The sequence below is a fragment of the Nycticebus coucang genome, chromosome 7, assembly GCF_027406575.1.
Source record: "Nycticebus coucang isolate mNycCou1 chromosome 7, mNycCou1.pri, whole genome shotgun sequence".
Taxonomy (NCBI): Eukaryota; Metazoa; Chordata; class Mammalia; order Primates; family Lorisidae; genus Nycticebus; species Nycticebus coucang.
Window position 1 is genome coordinate 30,573,485 of NC_069786.1, and position 6,078 is coordinate 30,579,562.

Here is a 6,078-nt window from a genome sequence, read left to right on the forward strand (position 1 = left end):
TTTTAAATTTCTACTTGCCTAAAGAACCTTTGAAAATATTTTTTCATAGTGTAAATCTGCTGGTAATGAATTCCTTTAGCCTTTGTATATCTGTGAAAGTGTTTACTTCACCTTTAATTTTGAAAGTTGTTTCTACTGGGTACAGAATTCTAAGTTGACAGATAATTTACTTTCAATATTTTAAAAATGTTCATCCACTCTCTTCTGATTTGCATCATTCAGACAAGATATCGGCCATCACTTGTCTTTGTTCATCTGAAGAAATAATCTTTTTCTTTGGCTATTTTAAAGATATTCACTGTATTAATTTATTTACAATTTTATTACAATATGCCTTGGTGTGTTTTTTGTGTAGAGTTGGTGAGCTTCTCAGATTTGTGAGATTATGGTTTTCATTAAATTTGGAAAAATTCCAGTAAGTATCTCTTCAAATATTTTTCTGTCCCTTCCCTGTTATTGTTTCTTTCCTTCAAGGATTCTAATTATAGGTATATTAGATCACTTTATATTGTCCCACAGCTTACTGATGTTTTGTTCACTTTTATGTTTTTGATCTTTTGTTCTCTGCCTACTTTGGTTTAGATTTTATTGCTACACTTTAAGCTTACGATTATTTTTTCCTTAAAAGTCTAATTTGCTGCTGATATCTATCAGCGTACTTTTTGTCTTAACTGTTATGTTGTCATCTACAGAAATTTGATCTTGATCTTCCATTTATAAATTCTATTTTGTTCTTCAACACTTATGCTTTACTTTATGTTAATTAACACATAGAATATATATTTATAGTAGTTAATACAATGCCCTTTTTATTTATTTATTTATTTATTTTTATTGTTAAGTCATAGCTGTGTACATTAGTGCAATCAAGGGGTACAATGTGCGGGTTTCATATATAATCTGAAATATTTTCATCAAACTGTTCAACATAGCCTTCATAGCATTTTCTTAGTTACTGTATGTAGGCATTTGTATTCTGCGTTTAGTAAGTTTCGCCTGTACCCATTCTAAGATGCACCATAGATGTGGCCCCACCCATTACCCTCCCTCCAACAAAATCTCCCCCCTCCCTCCCACTTCCTTGGCCCTTTCCCCATAGTCTTGCGCTATAGTTGGGTTATAGCCTTCATGTGAAAGCTATAATTTAGCTTCATAGTAGAGCTGAGTACACTGGATACTTTTTCTTCCACTCCTGAGATACTTTGCTAAGAAGAATAGGTTCCAGCTCCATCCATGTAAACATGAAAGAGGTAAAGTCTCCATCTTTCTTTAAGGCTGCATAATATTCCATGGTATACATGTACCACAATTTGCTAGTCCATTCGTGGGTCGATGGACACTTGGGATTCTTCCATGACTTAGCAATTATGAATTGGGCTGCAATAAACATTCTGGTACAGATGTCTTTATTATAATGTGAGTTTTGGTCTTCTGGGTATAAACCTAGTAAAGGAATTATAGGATCGAATGGCAGGTCTATTTTTAGGTCTCTAAGTATTCTCCAAACATCCTTCCAGAAGGAACGTATTAGTGTGCATTCCCACCAGCAGTGTAGAAATGTGCCCTTTTCTCCACATCCATGCCAACATCTCTGGTTTTGGGATTTTGTTATGTGGGCTACTATTACTGGGGTTAGGAGATATCTCAAAGTAGCTTTGATTTGCATTTCTCTGATGATTAAGGATGATGAGCTTTTTTCCATGTGTTTGTAGATTGTGCGTCTGTCTTCTTTAGAGAAGTTTCTCTTCAAGTCCCTTTCCCACCCTGAGATGGAATCACGTGTTCTTTTCTTGCTAATACATTTGAGTTCTCTGTGGATTCTGGTTATTAGACCTTTATCTGAGGTATAACCTGCAAATATTTTCTCCCATTCTGAGGGTTGTCTGCTTGCTTTACTCACTATGTTCTTGGCTGTGCAGAAGCTTTTTAGTTTGATCAGGTCCCAGTCGTGTATTTTTGATACTGCTTCAATTGCCTGGGGAGTCCTCCTCATAAAATATTCACCCAGGCCAATTCCTTCAAGAGTTTTCCCTGCACTTTCTTCAAGTATTTTTATAGTTTCATGTCTTAAGTTTAAATCTTTTATCCAGTGAGAGTCTATCTTAGTTAATGGTGAAAGGTGTGGGTCTAGTTTCAATCTTCTACAGGTTGCCAGCCAGTTTACCCAGCACCATTTGTTAAATAGGGAATCTTTTCCCCTCTGAATGTTTTTAATTGGCTTGTCAAAGATCAAATAACGGTAAGTAGCTGGATCCATCTCTTGGTCTCTATTCTGTTCCAGACATCTACTTCTCTGCTTTTGTGCCAGTACCGTGCTATTTTGATCACTATCGATTTATAGTACAGTCTCAGGTCTGGTAGCGTGATCCTCCTGCTTTGTTTTTATTGCTGAGTAATGTTTTTGCTATTCGAGGTTTTTTCTGATTCCATATAAAGCGAAGTATTATTTTTTCAAGATCTTTAAAATATGACAATGGAGCTTTAATAGGAATTGCATTAAAATTGTATATTACTTTGGGTAGTATGGACATTTTAACAATGTTGATTCTTCCCAGCCATGAGCATGGTATGTTTTTTCTATCTGTTAACATCTTCAGCTATTTCTTTTCTTAAACTTTCATAGTTCTCTTTGTAGAGATCTTTCACATCCTTTGTTAGGTATACTCCCAAATATTTCATCTTCTTTGGCACTACTGTGAAAGGAATAGAGTCTTTGACTGTTTGTTCGGCTTGGTTATTGTTGGTATATACAAAGGCTACAGATTTATGGGTGTTGATTTTGTAGCCTGACATTGCTGTATTCCTTGATCACTTCTAAAAGTTTTGTAGTAGAATCCCTAGTGTTTTCCAGATATACGATCATATCATCTGCAAAGACTGAAAGTTTGATCTCTTCTGCCCCTATGTGGATACCCTTTATCGTCTTTTCTTCCCTGATTGCAATGGCTAAAACTTCCATTACAATATTAAAGAGCAATGGAGACAATGGGCAACCTTGCCTTGTTCCTGATCTGAGTGGAAATGATTTCAATTTAACTCCATTCAATACGATATTGGCTGTGGGTTTGCTGTAGATGGCCTCTATTAGTTTAAGAAATGTCCCTTCTATACCCATTTTCTGAAGTGTTCTGTGATGAAGGGATGCTGGATATTATCAAAAGCTTTTTCTGCATCAATTGAAAGAATCATATGGTCCGTAGTTTTTAGTTTGTTTATGTGCTGAATTACATTTATAGATTTACGTATATTGAACCAGCCTTGAGACCCGGGGATAAATCCCACTTGGTGGTGGTGTATAATTTTTTTGATGTGTTGTTGGATTCTGTTTGTTAGGATCTTATTGAGTATTTTAGCATCAGTATTCATTAGTGATATTGGTCTATAACTTTCTTTTCTTTTTGGGTCTTTTGCTGGTTTGGGGATCAAGGTGATGTTTGCTTCATAGAATGTGTTGGGTAGCATTCCTTCTTTTTCTATATTTTGGAAGAGGTTTAGTAATACAGGTATTATTTCTTCTTTAAAGGTTTGGTAGATTTCTGACGTAAAGCCATCTGGTCCTGGGCTTTTCTTTATAGGGATATTTTGTATAGTTGATGCTATTTCAGAACTTGATATTGGCCTGTTCAACATTTCCACTTTGTTCTGGCTAAGTCTTGGTAGGTGGCGTACTTCCAGGTGTTGGTCGATTTCTTTCAGATTTTCGTATTTCTGAGAGTAGAGTTTCTTATAGTATTCGTTAAGGATTTTTTGAATTTCTGAGGGGGTCTGTTGTTATTTCATCATTACCTTTCTGATTGATGAAATTAGAGATTTTACTCTTTTTTTCCTGGTTAGGTTGGCCAAAGGTTTATCTATTTTATTGGTCTTTTCAAAAAACCAACTTTTGGATTTATTGATCTGTTGTATAATTCTTTTGTTCTCAATTTCATTTCATTCTGCTCTGATTTTGGTTATTTCTTTTCTTCTGCTGGGTTTGGGGTTGGAGTGTTCTTTCTTCTCCAGTTGCTTGTGATGTCCCTTTAAGTTATTAACTTCCTCTCTTTCCATTTTCTTGAGGAAGGCTTGCAGTGCTATAAATTTCCCTCTTAGGACTGCCTTTGCAGTATCCCAGAAGTTCTGGTAATTTGTGTCTTGATTGTTGTTTTGTTCCAAAAATTTGGTGATTTCCTTCTTAATCTCATCTATAACCCATCTATCCTTCAGCATAAGTTTTTTTAGCTTCCATGTTTTTGTATGGGTATGCAGGTTCCTGTTGTTATTGAGTTCAACTTTTATTCCGTAATGGTCTGAGAAGATGCAAGGAATAATTTCTATTTTTTTAAATTTGCTGAGGTTAGATTTGTGGCCTAGGATGTCGTCAATTTTGGAGTATGTTCCATGGGCTGATGAGAAGAATGTGTATTCATTCCATCATCCTTGCCATTTTCGGCATGTTTTTATTGATTAATTTTTCTCCTTATCATGGGTCCTATTTCACTGCTTTTTTTTATAGTAATTTTTTACTAGATTCTAGATATTGTGGATTTTGTATTTTTTTTTTGTTTGTTTGTTTTTACATCTTTCAATATTTTGGAGCATTTTTCTGTGATGCCATTAAGTCAACTGTTTTATTACTTTGAGCCCTGATTTTAAACATTTGTTAGTTTGGGAAAGAACAACCTTTATTCTACTTCTGAGGTAGTACTCTTTAGAAAATTTTCACTTGATGCATATATATTATGAGTTATTTTCATTCTGGCTGGTGAAAAGAATAAACTATTCATGGCCCCATGTGAGCTTTGCATATTCCTTTGCCAGATTCTTTCTGATGATTATTGGCTCAGACTTGGTAGTTTGTTCAAAGGCCTAGGGAAACCCTGTGGATATCTTTGGAACTATCTTTCTTTTGAAGATCTTTTATCCCTGGTATTCTGCCTCATAAAACCAAGTTGCCTTGGTCTCTGTAAATTCAAAATGTGGTCTCTTCAAATCAGGAAAACCCCAAGAAAAGAGATTCCCAGATAGCCAGTACACATTATCTCTGTGTGTGTCTATGAAGGTGTTTCCAGAAAAGATTAGCACTTGAACTGGTAGTCTGAATAAAGATCAGTCTCATTGATATGGGCTGATATCATCCACTCTATTGAGGGCCCAATGTAACAAAAGGGTATAGGAAGGGAAGATTTGATGCTCTCTCTTCTTTGAACTGGGACATCCATTTCTCCTTCATTCAGATATCAGAGCACCTGGTTCTTAGTACTTCAGCATCCTATACCAACTCTTTAGACCATTATACCAATAGCCTCTTGATTATCAAGCCTTCAGGATCAGACTTGTAGTTACACCATTGGCTGTACACTGGTTCTCAGGCATTTTGATTCAGACTGAATTATACCACAAGCTTTCCTTGTTCTCCAGCTTGCAGATGGCAGATAGTGGGACTCCTGAGACTCCATAATTACATGAGCCAATTCCAATAATAAATTCAATCAATTATCTTGTTTCCCCTAACTCCCTCTCCTCCTCTGCCTCGCCACCTCCCCTTCTCTCTTCTCTCTCCCTCTTTTTCTTGTTCTTGGTGACCCTGTCTAATACATCCTCTCTACAATCTTGCCTGGAAATGTTCCAGTCAATAGGCTGTGGTTCTTATAGGTCTCACCTTGTTCTTTCTCTCAAGTGTCACAATTCCTTATTCTCTGCTAATGTCTGAAAACTACTTTTCACATATTTTGTCTTATATTTTAGTTGTTTAAGACAGGGCGATAAAGTCAACTCCTGTTCCTGGAAGTAGAAATCTGTGATTTTTAATTACTTTATGTCTGCTTAAATTCTGTAAAACAACAACAACAACAAAATTTGCTGTTAAGAATAGGGATAGAGGCAGTTTGGCTTTCCACTTATTTCTGTTTTTGACCACAATAGTTCAATCCGAAGATCACAGATTAAAAAATAAAATTTATTTAAAAAAAAAATAAGAGTATTGTGGTAGAAAAAGGGTAAATATTACAGGATGTATGGCTTATGTCTAACACCTAGATTATTTTGACATTATGGCCAGTGTTTTACTTCTTGTTGACATGGGCTATTTTACGTAAGATG